This window comes from Arachis hypogaea, chromosome 12, assembly GCF_003086295.3.
Source record: "Arachis hypogaea cultivar Tifrunner chromosome 12, arahy.Tifrunner.gnm2.J5K5, whole genome shotgun sequence".
Classification (NCBI taxonomy): Eukaryota; Viridiplantae; Streptophyta; class Magnoliopsida; order Fabales; family Fabaceae; genus Arachis; species Arachis hypogaea.
In genome coordinates, this window is record NC_092047.1 from 88,718,803 (window position 1) to 88,743,425 (window position 24,623).

At 36.5% G+C, this 24,623-nt stretch overlaps 1 long non-coding RNA gene and 1 other non-coding gene across 4 annotated transcripts; one reads left to right on the top strand and one right to left on the bottom strand.

Annotated features, from left to right (window-relative positions):
* Positions 1-8,351: 8,351 nt before the first annotated feature.
* Positions 8,352-8,459, bottom strand: LOC112732013 (small nucleolar RNA R71). Its single transcript, XR_003167756.1, has one exon. It is a non-coding gene; the product is annotated as a small nucleolar RNA R71 (small nucleolar RNA).
* A 6,989-nt stretch (positions 8,460-15,448) lies between these two features.
* Positions 15,449-24,209, top strand: LOC112727670 (uncharacterized). Of its 3 annotated transcripts, none has more exons than XR_003812722.2 (4): positions 15,449-15,932; positions 17,297-17,354; positions 23,002-23,102; positions 23,976-24,209. It is a non-coding gene; the product is annotated as an uncharacterized lncRNA (long non-coding RNA). The 3 variants fall into 3 exon arrangements; XR_003812723.2 differs by having other exon boundaries at positions 15,452-15,932; positions 23,979-24,209; XR_003812724.2 differs by lacking the exons at positions 17,297-17,354; positions 23,002-23,102; positions 23,976-24,209 and adding an exon at positions 17,029-17,295.
* The last annotated feature ends 414 nt before the right edge of the window (positions 24,210-24,623 follow it).

The window sequence follows — 24,623 nt, forward strand, 5'->3', positions numbered from 1 at the left end:
GCCTGCACTTTGCCTATTATGTCATCAACAATAAGATTGGTTAGACATGAAAATTGCACATAGCACTAATAATGTATATGACTCCAAATAAGCTTGAACGCAATAATGTAATCTTTGAGATTTATTATTAGTTGTTATTATATGCGTTTATCTGGAACCTAGGTGGGTTAAAGACAAGGGCTACTCAAATTTGCATGCTACTTAAAAATGGATTACCTTTGTTGCAGGGTCATTGCGATAATCAAGGAATCACCTCCAATGCTCTTTAGGAATTCTCACCGGGCGGTCCTCAAGATTCTATACAAGCCTACCCTTTGTATCCTTCCAGGACCTTCCCATTTGTTGCAAAAATGTTTTCTTGATTCTACCACCGCTATGTTCATGAAAGTGGAACATTTCCTGCGACGATAATGTCAAGTTGTAAGTAATTGTAAGTTGAAAGTTTAGATTTGATTAAACAACGTTGAAAGTTATTATCTTTATGCAATCATCATAAACCCTATCTTTGCCAGTCACCTTTGCCCAACTCTTCTCACAGACAGGAAATTTGCTGTAATCAAACCCAGCGCTCTAAGAATGCCACTCAACAGGCCAGCTCCATCTCCGATTGGTTGAAGTTCCACGTTGAACCTCAGTATGATCTTGCTACCATTAAGAGGCCGCTCCATAGCTTCCCTCACGCTCATTTTTTCTTGCTTGATTACTCCATCAAAATCTATAAAAAAATAAAATCTTATTTATGTATCCGTTGTGCTCAACATGTGAGAAACATAACAATATCAACGTCTAATCATTTAAAAAATCATAAGGTTTAAGACTTGTTACCAATGAGATCAATATTCCAAAACTCAGTAGTTTTGCGTCCTTTATGCTTTTTAGGATCAGAAGCAGCAAACATATTATCAATGTGTTGATCAAACAAACCTACCTCGTTCGCCTCCGGGTGCAAGTCTTCATCGCATGGCTCTGGCATTTGTACACCGTTAGCGCAGGTCTGTGTCTCAGGTCTTGGTTCACTCCGGGGTGGACGAAAGGGTCGGAGAGATGCTGCTGCGAAGACACCACCATTACTGGGTAGGGGAATGAACCAATCATCATCAGCAGGTGGTGAAGACGCAGGAGCTCCAGTTGGAGGCTGCTGACATGGTGTTTCCACTATTGTTCTTTTCGTGTAACGAGCTTTTCTGTGCATCTTAAAATCCTAGTATAAACATATGTAACAAATGCTAATAAACATAATTAATCTTAGTATATCAAAATGGATTATAATAAAATAAATATTACTTGGATTATACTACTCAAAATCACTTTTAGATAAAAAAAATTACTAAAATAGACATCAACTTAAATAATATTTTTATATTATCCAATCTTTTTAATTTAGATATTTGAAAAGATCTTATTAATTAATTTTATAATAAAATTAATATTTATTTACTAAAATAAAAATAACATATAAAAATATACAAAATATATTTTTAATTAAAACTAAAAAATATAAATTTTAGCGCGCGCGCGCACACACACAACACTAAGAATATTTAATCAATAAAGACATACTCTTATTCTAGTATTCTCAATAATCTTTTTCTTAATACTATTTTAGAATCCAACGTTTATGATTTTATTATTATCTATGATTAATTTTTTATTTAATTTGTCTTTTTTAATGGGATCATAATCTATATTATAAAAAATTACATCATAATCTTATTCTAATATTCTCAATAATCTTATTTTTAATATTATTTTAAAATCCAACGTTTACGATTTTATTATTATCTATAATTAATTTTTTATTTAATTTGTCTTTTTAATGAGAACATAATCTATATTATAAAAAAATTACACTAAAATATAGTTTACAAAATTACAATTATAAAAGAGAATATTAAAAATAATAAAAAAATTAAATACTTACCTTAATAGTGATTGAACCCAATATGAAAGTTCTTGATTTGTTCCTAATTTGGGTGTTATGCCTCTCCTCTTGTTTGTTTATTAGCATTTTTGTTAAGAAAAGAATATGGGATTTCCCACTTCATTTCTTTCATAGATTCCTTTGTGTATAACGACTCTATCTTGAGCTTCATAATTTGTTTTAACTAACCTGACACATGTTCTTATATGATTTTTTACAAGGTTTGGTTTTGGATTATTATATATAATCACTTAGCATTAGTAGCATAAGTTATGTGCATACCAGACCCTATATATAATTACATTAAGGAAAAATTTAGGGGCAGTAATTTTTGTGTTTTTTGGCCAGCACTTAACTATCAAAACAAAAGTGAGTGATCTTCCACTATCGGATGTAATCTCACACCATTAAAAATACTATTGATGACCAATTAATAATTACAAAATACCAAAATAGTTGGCCCCTAACATTCCTCTAATTTTCTGTTATTATGTTAGTATTACAAGTGGAGTATTTGAATAATTTACTTCATTTATCTAGATGCAGAATTTATCATATACTAAACTGCACCCATTCACTCTCTTTCAGGTTGAAAATTAGAAACAAACAGCGAAAAAATAAGGATTAGCAGGAAAGACAAACTTTATACCTCGACGTTGAGCACGACGACGATGTGGACGGGAACTTGCCTGACGATGATGAGAGAGCCGAGGACGCAACAGTTCCGAGCATGATGATCAGCGGCAACAACAAGAAGACGATTTTCGACGGCAATATCTTGTAGTCCTCAAAGGGGACCAGGGCATTATTTTCAAAAAAGAAAAATATAGGTAACCAACAACATTTTTAAATTAGGATATGCTGTATTTTTATTTAATTGGTAGTTGTTCATGTTATTCAAGATAGTTATTGTTTATTTAGCACTTCTCTTTTAAAAATAAGGATTTAGCCGGGAAGAGTGTGTGTGTTCCGCTTTCTGAGAGGGGTGAAAAAGTATAATTAGTTAATTTATTACCTCTTCACCCCACTTGAATAATTTAATTCATTAGATAGTGGGGTGGACCTTGAATGATTTAAATAATAATATTAATCACAGTAATAGTAACAACAATAAATCAAACTAGATAAATACAAAAAATTCATAATGTGAACTAAAACAAACTAATAACAATACTAATAATGATAATCATAATCATAATAATAACAAGAAAAAAAGACAGATATTAGACTGTATATATAGTCCAGTACTAAATTAAACGTATAATATTAAAAGATCTTTTAAATTAATAATATTAAGGTGGTGTATATGTATAAACTAGTAAAATTTAAAAGTGAATCTGAGATCGGTGATTTAACAAAAGTCTAGTACTATTATATAAAATTTAATTTTTTATAATAATAAATAAATAAATAAATACAAAATTTTACTTATTTATTTTCAAAGCTCATCTAAAATAATTTTATAATTGTGTTTATCAAAAATGACATAAATAAGTATTTGTAATACATGTCTAAGAATAGAATTTAGCATACATGTATTTTCAGAACATGTGTTAGAATTATTACTGATAAAAATTAACAATTATACATATTTCTTAGTATTAATAAATACACAATAAAAATTTGAAAATCAGTGGCTTTATCATGTGCACTTGATTTTAATTTTTAATCGTACATATCTCATGCATGATGCATCCATTGATAATAAATTGTTTTATTTTCCTGTTTATTACTGTTTGTAGTTGTAGTTTATGCATCTTAGTGCCATTTGTGGATGACTTTAATGTCTGACATGGATTGAGAAAATGAAGCTTAACAAACTTAAAAAAACAGCTTTTTCAATAATAAATAACCAATTTAAATATTGCATGTGTAGCCATTAAGAAAAACTCAAAGCATACCGTATCCATTGACAAGATCTAATTACAGCCTAAATAATTGGTCTTTAAAAACAGTCAAGAAATTAAACTAGAAATGAATCAAAAGATCTCATTCTCTTGTGGTGTTTTATTGATGTCATAAGTTACACTATAATATTTTGGGTCTATGGCCACGATTTTTTTGATTACGGTAGTCTATGGTCACGATTTTTTACCGTGACAAAAAAAAAAAAAAGCTATGGTCACGGTTTTTAGAAAAAAGTAGACCATAGAATACCTATGGTCACGATTTTTTAAAAAAGGATGGCCTAAAAGGGTTTATGGTCACGGTTTTGGGGGTGACCTAAAGGGGTCTATGGTCACGGTTTTTTACAGTGACTAAAAAGAGTCTATGGTTGATGAGTGGATAATTTATACGCTTTTTGGCATTGTTTTTAGTAGGATCTAGTTACTTTTAGGGATGTTTTCATTAGTTTTTATGTTAAATTCACATTTCTGGACTTTACTATGAGTTTGTGTGTTTTTCTGTGATTTCAGGTATTTTCTGGTTGAAATTGAGGGACTTGAGCAGAAATCAGATTCAGAGGTTGAAGAAGGACTGCTGATGCTGTTGGATTCTGACCTCCCTGCACTCAAAGTGGATTTTCTGGAGCTACAGAACTCGAAATGGCGCGCTTTCAATTGCGTTGGAAAGTAGACATCCAGGGCTTTCCAGGAATATATAATAGTCTATGCTTTGGCCAAAAATAGACGACGTAAACTGGCGCTCAACGCCAGCTTTCTGCCCAAATCTGGCGTCCAGCGCCAGAAAAGGAGCCAAAACCAGAGTTGAACGCCCAAACTGGCACAAAAGCTGGCGTTCAACTCCAAGAAGGACCTCTACACGTGCAACACTCAAGCTCAGCCCAAGCACACACCAAGTGGGCCCCGGAAGTAGATTTATGCATCAATTACTTACTTCTGTAAACCCTAGTAGCTAGTTTATTATAAATAGGACCTTTTACTATTGTATTAGACATCTTTTGATCATTTTTAGATCTCTAGACCTCCATGGGAGGCTGGCCATTCGGCCATGCTTACCCTCTATTCACTTATGTATTTTCAACAGTAGAGTTTCTACACTCCATAGATTAAGGTGTGGAGCTCTGCTGTTCCTCAAAGATTAATGCAAAGTACTATTGTTTTCTATTCAATTCATCTTATTTCGCTTCTAAGATATTCATTCGCTCTTCAACCTGAATGTGATGAACGTGACAATCATCATCATTCCCTATGAACGCGTGCCTGACAACCACTTCCGTTCTACCTTCGATTGAATGAGTATCTCTTAGATCTCTTAATCAGAATCTTCGTGGCGTAAGCTAGAATGATGGCGGCATTCAAGAGAATCCGAAAAGTCTAAACCTTGTCTGTGGTATTCCGAGTAGGATTCAATGAATGAATGACTGTGACGAGCTCCAAACTCGCGATTGCAGGGCGTTATTGACAGACGCAAAAGGATAGTAAATCCTATTCCAGCATGATCGAGAACCGACAGATGAATAGCCGTGCCGTGACAGGGTGCGTTGACCATTTTCACTGAGAGGATAAGATGAAGCCATTGACAAGGGTGATGCCTCCAGATGATTATCCGTGCCGTGACAGGGCATTGGATCATTTTCCCGAGAGATGACCGAAAGTAGCCATTGACAGTGGTGATGTATCACATAAAGCCAGCCATGGAAAGGAGTAAGACTGATTGGATGAAGATAGCAGGAAAGCAGAGGTTCAGAGGAACGAAAGCATCTCCATTCGCTTATCTGAAATTCTCACCAATGAATTACATAAGTATTTCTATCCTTACTTTATGTTTTATTTACATAATATATTGTAGCCCATATGAGTCAACTTGACTGAGATTTACAAGGTGACCATAGCTTGCTTCATACCGACAATCTCCGTGGGATTCGACCCTTACTCACGTAAGGTATTACTTGGACGACCCAGTGCACTTGCTGGTTAGTTATGCGAAGTTGTGAAGATATGTTTAGACCATGGTCCTGTGCATCCGTTTTTGGTGCCATTGCCAGGGAATCAATTTCGAACAACAATTCACAACCCGAGTAGCAATTTCGCATACCAAGTTTTTGGCGCCGTTGCCGGGGATTGTTTGAGTTTGGACAACTGACGGTTCATCTTGTTGCTCAGATTAGGTAATTTTCTTTTTGTTTTCTTTTCAAAAATTTTTCAAAAATATTTCAAAATTTTCTCCTTTGTTTTTGAAAAAAAAATAATATAAAAATGTTTTCAAAAATTTTATTCAAAATTTTTAAGAATGAATTCTAGTGTTTCATGAAGCATGTGAAGCCTGGATGGCTGTAAAGCCATGTCTAAATTTATTTGGACTGAGGTAGCAATTTGTTATCAAGAGCAAGCTAGTTGTTGCTAATCCACCTGCTGCTGTTCCTGATTCACCTGCTGAAGCTTGGCTGGCCATTGGCCATGTCTAGTGTTTTGGACTGGAGCTTTCATTGAAAGCTTGGCTGGCTAGTGAGCCATGTCTAATTTCTGGACTGAAGCTTTGGACTAAGAATGCAAGATTCTTGGAATTCATGTTAAAAATTTTGGAATCCTTATTTTTTCTTTTTCATATAATTTTCGAAAAAAAATCCAAAAAAATTAGAAAATCATAAAAATCAAAAATATTTTTTGTGTTTCTTGTTTGAGTCTTGAGTCATGTTATAAGTTTGGTGTCAATTGCATGTGCATCTTGCATTTTTCGAAAATTCATGCATTCATAAGTGTTCTTCATGATCTTCAAGTTGTTCTTGGTAAGTCTTCTTGTTTGATCTTTGCATTTGCATGTTTTGTCTTTTCTTGTTTTTCATATGCATTCTTGAATTCTTTGTGTCTAAGCATTAAAGAATTCTAAGTTTGGTGTCTTGCATGTTTTCTTTGCATTAAAAATTTTTCAAAATTGTGTCTATGATGTTCATCTTGACATTCATAGTGTTCTTGGTGTTCATCTTGACATTCATAGCATTCTTGCATGCATCACATGTTTTGATCTAAAAATTTCATGCATTGCATCTTTTTAGTGTTTTTCTCTCTCATCATAAAAATTTCAAAAATAAAAAAAAATATCTTTCCCTCTTTTCTCTCATAAATTCGAAAATTTGAGTTGACTTTTTCAAAAAATTTTAAAAATCAAATTGTTTCTTATGAGTCAAATCAAATTTTTAATTTGAAAATCTTCTCTTTTTCAAAATCTTTTTCAAAAATCAAATCTTTTTCAAATTTCTTAGTTATTTTCGAAAATTCCAAAAATTTTTCAAAAATCTTTTTCTTATTTTTATCACAAATTTTCGAAAATAACAATAACAATTAATGTTTTGATTCAAAAATTTCAAGTTTGTTACTTGCTTGTTAAGAAAGATTCAAACTTTAAGTTCTAGAATCATATCTTGTGATTTCTTGTGAATCAAGTCATTAATTGTGATTTCAAAAAAATCAAATCTTTTTTTTCAAAAACTAATTTCTATCATATCTTTTCAAAAATATCTTCTTATCTTATCTTTTTCAAAAATTTGATTTCAAAATATCTCTCCTAACTTCCTAACTTCTTATCTTTTCAAAATTTGTTTCAACTAACTAACTAACTTTTTTGTTTGTTTCTTATCTTTTTCAAAACTACCTAACTAACTCTCTCTCTAATTTTCGAAAATATCTCCCTCTTTTTCAAAATTTCTTTTTAATTAACTAATTATTTTTATTTTTGATTTCAAAATTTTTCGAAAATCACTAACCCTTTTTCAAAAAAAATTATTTTCGAAAATTCTCCCTCTCCCATCTTACTCTATTTATTTATTCATCTACTAACATCTCTCCCTCACCCACCAAAAATCCGAACTCCCTCCCTCTCTCTCTGAGTTCAGATTTTCTTCTTCTTTTCTTCTACTAACACAAGGACCTCTATACTGTGGTATAAAGGATCCATATTATTATTATTATTATTTCTGTGCCCTCTTCTTTATCATATGAACAGGAGCAAGGACAAGAATATTCTTGTTGAAGCAGATCCAGAACCTGAAAGGACTCTGAAGAGAAAATTAAGAGAAGCTAAATTACAACAATCCAGAGATAACCTTTCAGAAATTTTCGAACAGGAAGAGGAGATGGCAGCCAAAAATAATAATAATGCAAGGAGGATGCTTGGTGACTTTACTGCACCTAATTCCAATTTACATGGAAGAAGCATCTCCATTCCTGCCATTGGAGCAAACAACTTTGAGCTGAAACCTCAATTAGTTTCTCTGATGCAGCAGAACTGTAAGTTTCATGGACTTCCATCTGAAGATTCTTTTCAGTTCTTAACTGAATTCTTGTAGATATGTGATACTGTTAAGACTAATAGAATAGATCCTGAAGTCTACAGGCTCATGCTTTTCCCATTTGCTGTAAGAGACAAAGCTAGAATATGGTTAGACTCTCAACCTAAGGATAGCCTGAACTCTTGGGATAAGCTGGTCAAGGCTTTCCTAGCCAAGTTCTTTCCTCCTCAAAAGCTGAGCAAGCTTAGAGTGGATGTTCAAACCTTCAGACAAAAAGAAGGTGAATCCCTCTATGAAGCTTGGGAGAGATACAAAGGACTGACCAAAAAGTGTCCTTCTGACATGCTTTCAAAATGGACCATCCTGGATATATTCTATGATGGTCTGTCTGAGTTATCTAAGATGTCATTGGACACTTCTGCAGGTGGATCCATTCACCTAAAGAAAACGCCTGCAGAAGCTCAAGAACTCATTGACATGGTTGCAAATAACCAGTTCATGTACACTTCTGAAAGGAATCCTGTGAATAATGGGACGCCTATAAAGAAGGGAGTTCTTGAGATTGACACTCTGAATGCCATATTGGCTCAGAATAAAATATTGACTCAGCAAGTCAATATGATCTCTCAGAGTCTGAATGGAATGCAAGCTGCATCCAACAGTACTCAAGAGGCTTCTTATGAAGAAGAAGCTTATGATCCTGAGAACCCTGCAATAGCAGAGGTGAATTGCTTAGGTGAACCTTATGGAAACACCTATAACTCATCATGGAGAAATCATCCAAATTTCTCATGGAAGGATCAAAAGCCTCAACAAGGCTTTAATAATGGTGGAAGAAACAGGTTTAACAATAATAAACCTTTTCCATCATCCACTCAGCAACAGACAGAGAACTCTGAACAAAATACTTCTAATCTAGCAAACTTAGTCTTTGATATGTCCATTAGAAATTTGGAAGCACAAGTGGGCCAGCTGAGTAAAAGGATCACTGAAATCCCTCCCAGTACTCTCCCAAGCAATACAGAAGAGAATCCAAAAGGAGAGTGCAAGGCCATTGACATAAGCAAAATGGCCGAACTCAATGAGGGAGAGGAGGACGTGAATCCCAAGGAGGAAGACCTCCTGGGACGTCCAGTGACCAATAAGGAGCTTCCCTCTGAGGAACCAAAGGACTCTGAGGCTCATCTAGAGACTATAGAGATTCCATTGAACCTCCTTATGCCCTTCATGAGCTCTGATGAGTATTCCTCTTCTGAAGAGAATGGGGATGTTACTGAAGAGCAAACAGCCAAGTTTCTTGGTGCAATCATGAAGCTGAATGCCAAATTATTCGGCATTGATACTTGGGAAGTTGAACCTCCCTTGTTCATCAATGAACTAAGTGACCTGGATCAACTGACATTGCCTCAGAAGAGACAGGATCCTGGGAAGTTCATAATACCTTGTACCATAGGCACCATGATCTCCAAGGCTCTGTGTGACCTTGGTTCAGGAATAAACCTCATGCCCCTCTCTGTAATAGAGAAACTGGGAATCTATGGGGTGCAAGCCGCTAAAATCTCATTAGAGATGGCAGACAATTCAAGAAAACAGGCATATGGACAAGTAGAGGACGTATTAGTAAAGGTTGAAGGCCTTTACATCCCTGCTGATTTCATAGTCCTGGATACTGGAAAGGAAGAGGATGAATCCATCATCCTAGGAAGACCTTTCCTGGCCACAGCAAGAGCTGTGATTGATGTTGACAGAGGTGAACTAGTCCTTCAATGGAATGAGGACTCCCTTGTGTTTAAAACTCAAGGATCTCCCTCTGCAACCATGGAGAGGAAGCATGAAAAGCTTCTCTCAAAGCAGAGTCAACCCAAGCCCCCACAGTCAAACTCTAAGTTTGGTGTTGGGAGGCCACAACCAAACTCTAAGTTTGGTGTTGAACTCCCATATCCAAACTCTAAGTTTGGTGTTGGAGAGTCTCAACAAAGCTCTGCACATCTGTGAGGCTCTATGAGAGCCCACTGTCAAGCTACTGACATTAAAGAAGCGCTTGTTGGGAGGCAACCCAATTTTTATTTATCTAACAATATTTTTCTTAGTTATATGTCTTTATAGGTTCATGATCATGTGGAGTCACAAAATAAATATAAAAATTGAAAACGGAATCAAAAACAGCAGAAGAAAAATCACACCCTGGAGAAGCATCTGCCTGGCATTCAACGCCAGAACAGAGCATGGTTCTGGCGCTGAACGCCCAAAATGGGCAGCATCCTGGCGCTGAATGCCCAGAACAAGCATGGTTCTGGCGTTCAATGCCAGAAAAGGCAGCAATTGGGCGTTGAACGCCCAAAATGGGCACCAACCTGGCGCTGAACGCCCAGAGTTGTGTGCAAAGGCATTTTACATGCCTAATTGGTGCAGGGATGCAAATCCTTGACACCTCAGGATCTGTGGACCCCACAGGATCACCTCAGAATCTGTGGACCCCACAAGATCCCCACCTACCTCCACTCACTTCTTTTCACCTCTCTCTTTCACACAACCCCATAAACACTCTTCCCCAAAAACCCTTCACCAATCACCTCAATCTCTCTTCCCCATCACCTCTTCACCATTCACATCCATCCACTCTTCCCCATAAACCTACCTCATAAACCCCACCTACCTTCAAAATTCAAAACCAATTTCCCACCCAAACCCTCCCATATGGCCGAAACCTTTCCCACCCTCCCTTCCCTATATAAAGCCCTCCACTCTTCATCAAATTCACACAACACACCCCTCTACACACTTCTTGGCCGAAACACATCACCTTCTCCCTCTCCTCCATTTCTTCTTCTTCTTCATCTATTCTTTCTTTTATTGCTCGAGGGTGAGCAAAATTCTAAGTTTGGTGTGGTAAAAGCATAAGCTTTTTGTTTTTCCATTACCATTGATGGCACCTAAGACCGGAGAATCCTCTAGAAAGGGGAAAGGGAAGACAAAAGCTTCCACATCTGAGTCATGGGAGATGGAAAGGTTCATCTCCAAAGCCCATCAAGACCACTTCTATGATGTTGTGGCCAAGAAGAATGTGATCCCTGAGGTCCCTTTCAAACTCAAAAGAAATGAGTATCCGGAGATCCGACATGAAATTCAAAGAAGAGGTTGGGAAGTTCTAACAAATCCCATCAAACAAGTTGGCATCCTAATGGTTCAAGAGTTCTATGCCAATGCATGGATCACCAAGAACCATGATCAAAGTAAAAACCCGGATCCAAAGAACTATGTTACAATGGTTCGGGGGAAATACTTGGATTTTAGTCTGGAGAATGTGAGGTTGGCATTCAACTTGCCAAACATGGAAGAGAACGCACGCCCCTACACAAGGAGAGTCAACTTTGATCAAAGGTTGGACCAAGTCCTTATGGACATATGTGTAGAAGGAGCTCAATGGAAGATTGACTCCAAAGGCAAGCCGGTTCAACTAAGAAGATTGGACCTCAAGCCTGTAGCTAGAGGATGGTTGGAGTTCATTCAATGCTCAATCATTCCCACTAGCAACCGGTCTGAAGTTACTATAGACCGGGCCATCATGATCCATAGCATCATGATTGGAGAAGAGGTGGAAGTTCATGAGATTATACCTCAAGAACTCTACAAGGTGGCTGACAAGTCCTCCACTAGGGCAAGGTTAGCCTTTCCTCACCTCATTTGCCACCTATGCAATTCAGCTGGGATTGACATAGAGGGAGATATCCTCATTAAAGAAGACAAGCCCATCACTAAGAAAAAGATGGAGCAAGCAAGAGAGCCCATTCATCGAGCTCAAGAGGCGTATGAAGATCATCACCATGAGATCCCGGAGATGCCTCAAATGCACTTTCCTCCACAAAACTATTGGGAGAAAATCAACACCTCCCTAGGAGAATTGAGTTCCAATATGGGACAACTAAGGGTGGAACATCAAGAGCACTCCATCATGCTTCATGAAATAAGAGAAGATCAAAAAGCAATGAGGGAGGAGCAACAAAGACAAGGAAGAGACATAGAAGAGCTCAAGGACATCATTGGTTCATCAAGAAGAAAACGCCACCATCACTAAGGTGGATTCATTCCTTGTTCTTATTTCTTCTGTTTTTCGTTTTCTATGTTATGTGCTTATTTATGTTTGTGTCTTCATTACATGATCATTAGTAGTTAGTAACTCTGTCTTAAAGTTATGAATGTCCTATGAATCCATCACCTCTCTTAAATGAAAAATGTTTTAATTCAAAAGAACAAGAAGTACATGAGTTTCGAATTTATCCTTGAACTTAGTTTAATTATATTGATGTGGTGACAATGCTTCTTGTTTTCTGAATGTATGCTTGAACAGTGCATATGTCTTTTAAAGTTGTTGTTTAAGAATGTTAAATATGTTGGCTCTTGAAAGAATGATGACAAGGAGACATGTTATTTGATAATCTGAAAAATCATAAAAATGATTCTTGAAGCAAGAAAAAGCAGCAAAGAACAAAGCTTGCAGAAAAAAAAATATAGGCGAAAAAAAAAATAGAAAGAAAAAGAAAAAGCAAGCAGAAAAAGCCAAAAGCTCTTAAAACCAAAAGGCAAGGGCAAATAAAAAGGATCCCAAGGCTTTGAGCATCAGTGGATAGGAGGGCCTAAAGGAATAAAATCCTGGTCTAAGCGGCTAAACCAAGCTGTCCCTAACCATGTGCTTGTGGCGTGTAGGTGTCAAGTGAAAACTTGACACTGAGCGGTTAAAGTCAAGGTCCAAAGCAAAAAAAAGGGTGTGCTTAAGAACCCTGGACACCTCTAATTGGGGACTTTAGCGAAGCTAAGTCACAATCTGAAAAGGTTCACCCAATTATGTGTCTGTGGCATTTATGTATCCGGTGGTAATACTGGAAAACAAAGTGCTTAGGGCCACGGCCAAGACTCATAAAGAAGCTGTGTTCAAGAATCATCATACTGAACTAGGAGAATCAATAACACTATCTGAACTCTGAGTTCCTATAGATACCAATCATTCTGAACCTCAATGGATAGAGTGAGATGCCAAAACTATTCAAGAGGCAAAAAGCTATAAGTCCCGCTCATTTGATTGGAGCTATGTTTCATTGATAGTTTGGAATTTATAGTATATTCTCTTCTTTTTATCCTATTTGATTTTCAGTTGCTTGGGGACAAGCAACAATTTAAGTTTGGTGTTGTGATGAGCGGATAATTTATACGCTTTTTGGCATTATTTTTAGTATGTTTTTAGTAGGATCTAGTTACTTTTAGGGATGTTTTCATTAGTTTTTATGTTAAATTCACATTTCTGGACTTTACTATGAGTTTGTGTGTTTTTCTGTGATTTCAGGTATTTTCTGGCTGAAATTGAGGGACTTGAGCAGAAATCAGATTCAGAGGTTGAAGAAGGACTGCTGATGCTGTTGGATTCTGACCTCCCTGCACTCAAAGTGGATTTTCTGGAGCTAAAGAACTTGAAATGGCGCACTTCTAATTGCGTTGGAAAGTAGACATCCAGGGCTTTCCAGCAATATATAATAGTCCATACTTTGGCCAAAAATAGACGACGTAAACTGGCGCTCAACGCCAGCTTTCTGCCCAAATCTGGCGTCCAGCGCCAGAAAAGGAGCCAAAACCAGAGTTGAACGCCCAAACTGGCACAAAAGCTGGCGTTCAACTCCAAGAAGGACCTCTACACGTGCAACACTCAAGCTCAGCCCAAGCACACACCAAGTTGGCCCCGGAAGTGGATTTATGCATCAATTACTTACTTCTGTAAACCCTAGTAGCTAGTTTATTATAAATAGGACCTTTTACTATTGTATTAGACATCTTTTGATCATTTTTAGATCTCTAGACCTCCATGGGAGGCTAGCCATTCGGCCATGCTTACCCTCTATTCACTTATGTATTTTCAACGGTAGAGTTTCTACACTCCATATATTAAGGTGTGGAGCTCTGCTGTTCCTCAAAAATTAATGCAAAGTACTACTGTTTTCTATTCAATTCATCTTATTTCGCTTCTAAGATATTCATTCGCTCTTCAACCTGAATGTGATGAACGTGACAATCATCATCATTCCCTATGAACGCGTGCCTGACAACCACTTCCGTTCTACCTTCGATTGAATGAGTATCTCTTAGATCTCTTAATCAGAATCTTCGTGGCGTAAGCTAGAATGATGGCGGCATTCAAGAGAATCCGGAAAGTCTAAATCTTGTCTGTGGTATTCCGAGTAGGATTCAATGAATGAATGACTGTGACGAGCTCCAAACTCGTGATTGCAGGGCGTTAGTGACAGACGCAAAAGGATAGTAAATCCTATTCCAGCATGATCGAGAACCGACAGATGAATAGTCGTGCCGTGACAGGGTGCGTTGACCATTTCACTGAGAGGATAAGATGAAGCCATTGACAAGGGTGATGCCTCCAGACGATTATCCGTGCCGTGACAGGGCATTGGATCATTTTCCCGAGAGATGACCGAAAATAGCCATTGACAGTGGTGATGTATCACATAAAGCCAGCCATGGAAAGGAGTAAGACTGATTGGATGAAGATAGCAGGAAAGCAGAGGTTCAGAGGAACGAAAGCATCTCCATTCGCTTATCTGAAATTCTCACCAATGAATTACATAAGTATTTCTATCCTTACTTTATGTTTTATTTACATAATATATTGTAGCCCATATGAGTCAACTTGACTGAGATTTACAAGGTGACCATAGCTTGCTTCATACCGACAATCTCCATGGGATTCGACCCTTACTCACGTAAGGTATTACTTGGACGACCCAGTGCACTTGCTGGTTAGTTATGCGAAGTTGTGAAGATATGTTTAGACTATGGTCCTTTGCATCCGTTTTTGGTGCCATTGCCAAGGAATCAATTTCGAACAACAATTCACAACCCGAGTAGCAATTTCGCATACCAACGGTCACGATTTTTCAAAAATGGGTGACCTAAAAAGGTCTATGGTCACGGTTTTGGGGGGTGGCCTAAAGTGGTCTATGGTCACGGTTTTGGGGGTGGCCTAGCTAGTCACGGTTTTGGGGGTGACCTAAAGGGGTCTATGGTTACGGTTTTTTACAATGACCAAAAAGGGTCTATAGTCACGGTTTTGGGAGGTGGCCTAAAGTGGTCTATGGTCACGGTTTTGGGAGGTGGCCTAAAAGGGTCTATGGTCACGGTTTGGAGGGTGACCTAAAGGAGTTTATGGTCACGGTTTTTACAGTGACCAAAAAGGGTGTATGGTCACGGTTTTTTAAAAAAGGGTGACCATAGAGTACCTTGTCCAAAACGGCTTCGTTTCTCTTCCTTTTAAAAATCCACATTTTTTTTACCCAGACGACGTCGTGCAAACACCCTCCCTCCCCCCAACCAAAATCCCTCATCCCCCCAACTTTCCCCATTCCCTCGTAAGTTCCCCCCAAATTTCCCCAATCCTTTAGCTCGTAAGTTCCTAAGTTAGGGTTAAAAAAATAAGAGAACTGCCCAAGCCTTCTTTCCTGCCCAGCCACGCACCCTCCTCCCCTCTCTCGTCGTGCAAAACCCAGTCGCCGGTCACCAGCTTCGAAGCCCACTATCCGTTGTCGTCTTGCTCCAACCCGTGAAGCTGGGCATCAGCTTCGCTTTGCCCACCATCCGTCATTGGCGTCCGTTGGGTCTTCCTGGAGCTTGTCTCGGAGCCTCAAACCCGTCGCCATTCGTGTCATCGTTGTGGAAGCCTCAAAGCTCTCCCCAAATCTGCAAATTGCCAGCTTCACGGGTCTGGTGTACAAAGCCCTCAAAGCTCTTCGTATCAGCACTCACTCACTCCATTGAGTATTCCAAGTAAGTTTCTTTCTTTTCTTTTCTATAAACACTCTGTTGCGTTCCAGATCCGTGTTGATATTTTCTCTTAAAGCATGCAACCTTAACTTTGGCATCTTTTTTAATGCAATAATGATTATACGTGGATCTATTGTAATTTGAATCATATTCACAATCATGCTTTCAACTCCATGAATTTTATCCTGCAAAATTGATCAGCATTGCAATACAATGTTAGTACTCTGTAAGCAATATTTTGATACATACATACATACACTTATCTTGAAGACAAAACCATTAAAGCATGATTTTCTTACTCTTTCATGTTGGAATATATTGTAGACTTCTTCGGCGTTCCATAGTCTTGTATGTTGACCGCAATTTTTGCTAGACTCTTCAAGAATGATTTTTCAACACATTTTTTTTAATCAATCTATGCATTTTTATATATTTTTCATTATTATATGAATAAATACTTATAAGAGACTTGTCTGATAGGCTTTTTATCCCTATGTCTGTAAAGAAACCACAAGAATTTAATTAGTTTAGTTTTTACAATTAGCTAAGTTTTTTCAATTTGATCTCATAATTTCAATTCTAATGAGCATTGATCTGCATTCGGAGAGTCCCTTTAGGGTTGCTCTTTAGCTATATATCATATCCTATGATTCTAATTGAAAGTGTACTAATACATATAAGGATACCCTATAACCGAAGCATAATAAATGGAATGCAAGTTTGACTTTTAACTTTCAACTTTTAAGGCTTGTAATTTGTTCATTTATTAGCTAGGGGCATATGCTTGTAATCTATTGTAGCACTACTGCTGCTGCTGCTTCTATTAATATGTCTAGTTATTTTAGAGGAATATTATGTATGATGCATTCATGCTTGTCTCTCATTACATTCTCCTTTTAAATGCGGCTGATTTTTATAGTTTTAGTATATAAGTTTTCTAATTTGCTAATTTAGTACCTCATTCTATTTAGGATCATGTAATTATTTAATGTTTTCCATGTGAAATGTGTGTCTTGGTATCATCTACTCTATTCTTAGTGCTTTAAATGAATGCTATGCTACCCTATTCTTACTGCTTTAAATGAATGTTATGCTGCAGATGTTTGGTGAAAAAGCTTTTGAGAAATATGGGAAAAGTTTAATTTTCTTTACAATCAGGGCATGTCTTCTAGTTTAGGATGCTTTGGGTGGGAGTGATTGAAAAAGTTACTGGTTAATATGAGGGAATTTAGACATTGTGAGAGTTAAATAATTTGCATCAGTTTGTGGATCATGTATTTTTTATCATCTATAGTAAGTATCTATTTGAATGTTTTGAGTTATAAAATAGAATAAAACTAAGGAGCTTGCTATCCTTTACGATGCAGAAGTTGGTCTTGTTATATTCTCCAGCACTACAAAACTTTATGAATATGCAAACACAAGGTTTCAACTTTCAACCATACTTCATCTAATTCATTTCCATCTTAATTAATAACCTTATATATATATCTATCTATATTTGATATGTATGTGCTTATTGTTATATATATAGTCTTATTAAGCTGATAATTAGTACATGATTTATCATAATAATATTATTGATGATTATGCATGACCAAAATCTTATATATCGATAGCCTTGTTACATTTCTAATTAACAACTTCTAACAAGCTTTATAAGCTTAATAAAGCTAAGCCCTATGCTGTGTTCATCCGAAGACAGAGCTGCAGAGAGAAGAGATCTAGTATCTTAATTAACTAGTATTCATCAGATACTCATTTTCTTTAATCAATATTCTTAAATTTGACTTTTGAGAATGAAAAAATGGGGGTTAAAAGAACTAGCTATATCCCTTATTATAGGATCCTAAATACTCTAATAAAATTGTCTTTTCATATATAAATATTGTAACACCCTAACTACCAAAACTCACGCTTCCGGCTGCGCGACTCTGATAGCTCGGGCATTATGACGACACTTATATTATTTAATACTAAAATATGAGCCTGTTTAAAACTTTAAACCGCAATACCGTTCTCAAAAATACTTTCGCTATACAACGTACATCCATACATACCATACAACTTACAGAAACTCATAAAGAGTACATCCATATATATACATACATATATATAAATAATATTACAGACATTAACCAATACAATCCCTATCCCTCTTACAAAATATATCAAGTTGAAGGCGAGGGGTACAATAAATAATAATCTAAAGCAACACAGAGCATTTCCACAACAATTAAATAAACTCTTCGTGACTTCTGCATCCATATCCTGAAAAGAGAAAAATGTAGGGGGGTGAGAACATCATCCTCGAAAGGGTTCTCAGTAGAGGGTTTTTGGGAATTACTGTAATATGATACGTGAAGATAACCGTACCAGTGATTAATAACTGACTTATGCCTCTTTTCAAAATAACGGTTTACAGTAAAAGAGAAAATCTGAAATCCTTTTCTGAAAGAGGAAACTGTTCATTTAAAACAATATTTTGAAAGCCTTTCAAAAGGTTTATCTATGCTAAACCAAAAATAGCCTTTCATACTATTCCAAATCAGAAACACAAAACCGAAACCAACCATCGGTCCATCTCATTTCAACCACAGCCCTAGGCCCAAACAATCCAACAACAACCAATCACCACAATCCAACAGAGTCCCAGTTGCAAACACAGATAGGAGGTTCAAGCACAAACAAACAGTTACAGCAAGTAGAGCAAGTAGCAGATAATCTCAAATAGTCACAAAGGCAAACCAAGTACAATATGCACACCCAAACAATGTCACATAAATGCATATGATGCATGCCTGTTCCTAGTGGCTGATGATATTATCTGTCGGTTATAGAGCCAACCCGACAAGTCCTGGTAGCTAACCATTGGACTGTCCCTCTGTCGTGTCTCCCCAACTCGAGTTATACTCAATATAAACTTGATCATAATCATGATCCATATCCATCAGCCTCACTGGTGAATATTTATGGGGATGAGCTCATCCGGGGCTTTCACAGTGCCCGGCCACCCTGACGACATAGGGTCAAAAGAGCTTCGAGTCTCAACCTGGAGCATGTGGTGGCTAGCCACTGCCTTCTCCCAGGGAAACTCTTATCTCCGATAGTGGAAGTGCAACATTCACATTTATCAATGATTCAGCATATACATGCATTCAATCTCATCCATGGATCAACATCCATCTCAGCCATCCGGCTCACGGTTCAGTCCAGAACCAGCCAATATTCATATCATACACAGCCATTCCGGCTCACGGTTCAATCCAGAACCAACCAATATTTATAATCATACACAGCCATTCTGGCTCACAACAAAACAACACTTCCACATTCAACATCATCAATTCATAAAATCGGCATTTAAGCCATAAATCACTTTTTCCCAAATCATTTCACTTTGAAATCAAGTTTCAACTCTTTTCAGCCTTGGCTTTAAAGATCTCATTTCTCAAATCATCTCAGGCTCATAAGCCACTTTTACTCAAGGTAAATTCCCCTTTTAAAACCATGCCACTCTCAGCATCCTCTTTTCAAAACTTCCATAACCATGGAAAGTTAAAGATTCATTTTGAAACATTCAAAATCATCCATCCAACAATGGTATTTTATAACAAAGTTTCTCGGCAGAGTCCCAAGTCTTTAGGGGAAATTAATATAACTCATTTTCTCAAATTCACTTAAAATCATTAAAACATTGTCTTCCTAATTTGAGTAACAAAATAGGATCTAAGCCATACAGAGTCATATAGTCAATTACCCTTTTCAAAGCCGTTTCCTTTACTTAAACAAAAATCAACTTCAACCACATGAGGAAATTCTAAAGCGTTTCAACTGCTCAGAAATTGTTTGTCTTACAAAAATTTAGAACTCAAGGAGTACTTAAAACCTTTCCCAAAATACTTTAAAATGAGACTTCTCAATAGACGCTCGGGTTCTTTCAAAGCCATTGAAACTTCTTTAATTGAAACCCCCAAGTCAAATCCAAAGGCATAAATCCTTTTTACATTCAAGCGGCCTTAAAGCATAAGTTTCATTTAAATAACTTGTTCACAAGGGAAATGTAATACTTTGCTTAAGAAATAAGACTAAATCACAATTTCCTTTCTAATAATTCATTTCAAAAGCATAAGTCACCCCTTTCTTAATAATTCAGATAAAATAGTAGAAGCCGTTAACTCGTAAGTTTCCAAATAACGTTTCACTAAAGTCTCGGATTCTACCAAAATTTCGACAGCACCTCCCCTAAAACTTAGACTTTGCCACCCGGTTCGGGTCCCAACAAAATAGTCCACAATCTTTTTCAACAGCCCAACATCCAAAATCAGTTCAAGGCGAGCCAAAATCCAGCAGTCATCTCAATTCCATTTTTCAAGAAAACCTTTTCAAGAATCAAATCATTATCAGCCGAATAAACTCATTTCTAAAGTTTCAAAGAAATGGCTCAGTAACAATCATTTATCAATAACCAGATCATTTAAAGCAAGCCAGGCTGAATTCAAGAGTGTATTCTCTTTTTCACATTCTCAAGAAAATCAACTCAACTCAAATCAATTCCCAACGGATTAAACTCAATCTCAAAGCTTTAAAAGAATCAACTTCAAAAGTATTTTGTTTCATAAAACCACACAACAATTCAGCCAAACAAACATTCATAATCACTCGAGACAATCAAATAATACATAAGGCTGCTACAACCACCAAATACACATTGTCTCACATCAGTATCCATATGTAATAATTCCAATATAAAATATAGTTTTTGAAAAGCGCCCCTACCTTAAAATACAAATCCATAACCCAAACGTCTCACAGAGTCCCTTTCGCCTCAACCCGAAGTGACGGCAACCAACAACTCGGCTCCACTTGCTTTCTCAACAATCTCAACGACTCTAATTGCAACATACAACAACTGAAACTCAATCTTATAGCAATTAACGTCACAAACCTCAGCGTGAGATAACAGAACAATAACGAAAGGGCTTTCAAATTGAAATGCTTACCGAACCGAAGAAAGAACGGCTAAACCAAAACAACGGCGGTCTCTGAACCGGTTCGGCAGCAGCCCGGCAGCCACCTCAAGTAGCAGCGGCGACCGGACTCCGGCAATGGTGCCTGGAACCCACATACAGAGACGTTAAAGCTTCCAGAATCTTAAACAAATGAAGACCAAATTCAAAACCCTTACCGGCAGAGTTTTCCAGCAACGGCAGCGATAACTCTTTCTCAGCGGACCGAGACAGCAGACATGGAGGGGGTTTCATCTCGCTTCTTCTTCGCTGCTGGCAGGGACAACAACTACCCAGCTCCGGCGACGGCGAGCTCGCAGTAGCAGCGGCGGTATCCAGGTGCAACGGCGGCGCGCAAGACAGCGCCCCTCTCTCTTCACCGCGAGCTCCCTCCCTTTCTCCCGCGACGGTGGTCCTCCGACGCGACACCAGTCACAACAGGGACGGCGGCGGTGAGGCTCCAACAACGCTGGCACAGCTCACTCACTCTTCCCCGTCGCATTCATCTCTTCTCCTCGGGTTTCTCCGACGACAGCGGCGCGAACATCAGCGACCACTGTGGCTGGGAGCAGCTCCTTCGACAGCGAGGAACAAGGACCCAACGGTGACTACAATCGGTGGCTCTTCCCCCCCTCCGTGGCCCTCTTCTCCATCTGTCTCTCTCTCTGCTTCGTGCGGTGTTGGCAGAAGCTCGGCGGGACCGCGGCGGCGCGAGATTGGTGGCGACAATGCATGGGTGACGGCCCCTCCAGCGGCGGCAGTGAGACGCCGATGATGACTGCTAGAAGATGGCGCGAGTGAAGTTCCCTCTCTCCGACGCCACTTCTTCTGGCTCGATCCCCCTCTCTCACCATTTCTCCATGGTTGCTGCGCATGATTTGGGAAAGGGAAAGTATGTGCATTGCTGCTGTTGGGCTCAGAGGGGAAACGGGTTCTGATTAGGGTTTTCAAGGTTAGGGTTTCATTTTCAAAAATTAGGGTTAAGGGTACTTTGGTAATTTCACTCAAAAATAGGGATAATATAGTAATTGAAACCCAAATTAAATCCAACACTAATTGTGTATAGAAAATACTATTTGCTCCTCATTTTTACAAATTATTTTCAATAAATTGTCCAAATCAAATAATTGGAAATAATATAATTAAATCCTTTATTTTCTCAAAACAGTAGTATCAATATTCTAAAATATTAATTATTTAGTCCAAAATCACATAAAAATCCTTATTATTTCACAACCACCAACTTTGTGGTTTAAATATAGAAAATAATTCAATAATTATAAAATTGGATAATAATCATAACTTATCTCAAATTCAATAAATCAAAACTTGCCTTAATTATCTTTAATAAAATAATTTCTGAAATTAAGGCTATAAATAATTATATGATTTGAAACTTGATTATAAAAAGACTTTTCAAAGGTTCTGGGTCTTACAAATATGTTTTAAAACAGATAGCTTCTTTCATTTTACTTTTCATGCATTATTATTACCTTCCATCTTAAGTAAGTATATATAAACTGCAGAACTAACATTGAGAAAACTTTTCCTAGTCATGAAAATCAATTATATGGTTTATTCTATAACGATGATATACATAATTTGTTCAAAGAAGAAATATATTCATATATAGTGTTTGGGGTATAGACCTTTTTTTATCCTACTCATATATAAGCTAAGCAGCAAGTATATCTCAACATATTAGCTATCAATTATTATAGTAAGATTATTTATATACTTCGATTTCGTTAACATAATAATTTTAGATTATTTAAGGATTTTGTATCTATTTTCTTTGATTTTTCAAATAGGTCTGTGTTTCCCAAGATACTTTCTAATTATTGATATGTAAAATCTTCAATTATTAAATTACATATATTTTCCAGAACATGCTTGATTATGTCTCATTTTAAGACTGATTATTTTCAGAAAGTTTAAAATAAAAATTATCTTGTATTTTATATTAATTCAAGATTAATATTTATTAATTGATTATTTTGTTTACCTACTCTTGAATGTTCTTTATCTTCCTTTGATTTTTTTTTGTTTTATTTTGTATACAGGATTATTTTTTTGGACTGGTAAAGACAAAAGGAGTTGACTAGTTATTGTGGCACAGTGTATAACAACTTCAAATGGCATCTCAAAATAAAGGAACTAAGCAGTAAGTTTATATCATTCTTGTCATATAAAATAATTTGATCTTCTATTTATTTAGGTAATAAGTGTGTATATGGTAGCTAAATTGTCACTATAATTGACTTATTAGATCATATTTAGTAAGTTCAGATATTTGCATTATTAGGTTTAATCATGTTTTGTCAAAAAATTAGATAGTTAAATTATATCATGAATTAATAGTATGCTTTTGGTAAATGATATATCATGAATTTGAGTTAAACTTAAATTTTAGGATCGTGAATAATTTATATTTATACATGAAAACTGGCTGCAAAACTGAAATAAATATATGCACAAGACAATACTAGGCCTTTCATAGTGAAAACAATTACTTGGCGTCTCAATTTGTGACGTACGTGGATGTCTCACAAGTCATGCATTTTTTTTCTTGGAAAGTGCAGATGTTATGTTTAAGTGCTGAAAAAATTCATTTAAGAATTTTCATTCACCTTCTAATTTCTATGTTCTTCAATTCAAATTATATTGCTTATGTTTCTTAATTTGTTCACTTATACTACTAGTAACTTAGTTTCAATACATGAATTAGTCATATATGAAAACTTTATTTCAGTAGCTTACTTGCTAACTGAACGCAAAATCAAGTAAGAAAAAGGTTTAAAACTCCTTTATTTTATCTTCCCCTGTATTAATAATGGAAATGAGTTCTTTTTTATTATTTATTTATTTTGACCAATGAAAAAACTCAATGAATTACTGTAGCAAGTATAACTTGCAAAGTTCCAAAAGCAAGAAACTAAATAAGTATAGTTTATCTTATAGCCTTAATTTGCTGTATATGTACTGCATCATGAAAAGTATTTTTGTTCTGTTCTAACATGTTTATTTATTTTGCTAGCAGGAAGACATGATGTGATGAAGAAAATATGTTCCATACATATATGACATGGGATGAGTCTTACAATGACTTTAGTTATGTAAATGTAATATTTTGATATGTTCTGTACTTTTTGAGGTATTACATGTAATTGGATAAATTGCATTCTATTTTGATTTGTGTTGTTTAGAGTAAAAATTAAACATATGTATCTTATAATGAAACTTTTATAATTTAGATTTCTTGAGTTTCTTATTTTTAGATTTATTTTGTGATTATCATCATTTTGGGATGTGATTATAATTTAAAAAAAATTAAATCCCATAAACAACAATAGGCTATAGTCACCGTTTTTAAAATAGGGTGACCATAGATAACCTATGGTCACGGTTTTTTACCATGACCATAGATAAGGCTATGGTCACGGTTTTAAGGAGGGGTGACCATAGATAACCTATGGTCACGATTTTTTACCATGACCATAGATAAGGCTATGGTCACGGTTTTCACGCGTGACCATAGATTAACCTATGGTCACGGTAAAAAAAACGTGGCCTAAAGTGTCAGATTTAAAAAATTGAAACCGTGACCATAGAAACTGTGACCATAGATAAAAAAAACCGTGACCATAGACCTATGGCCACGAGAGAATAGGCCACGGTAAAAAAA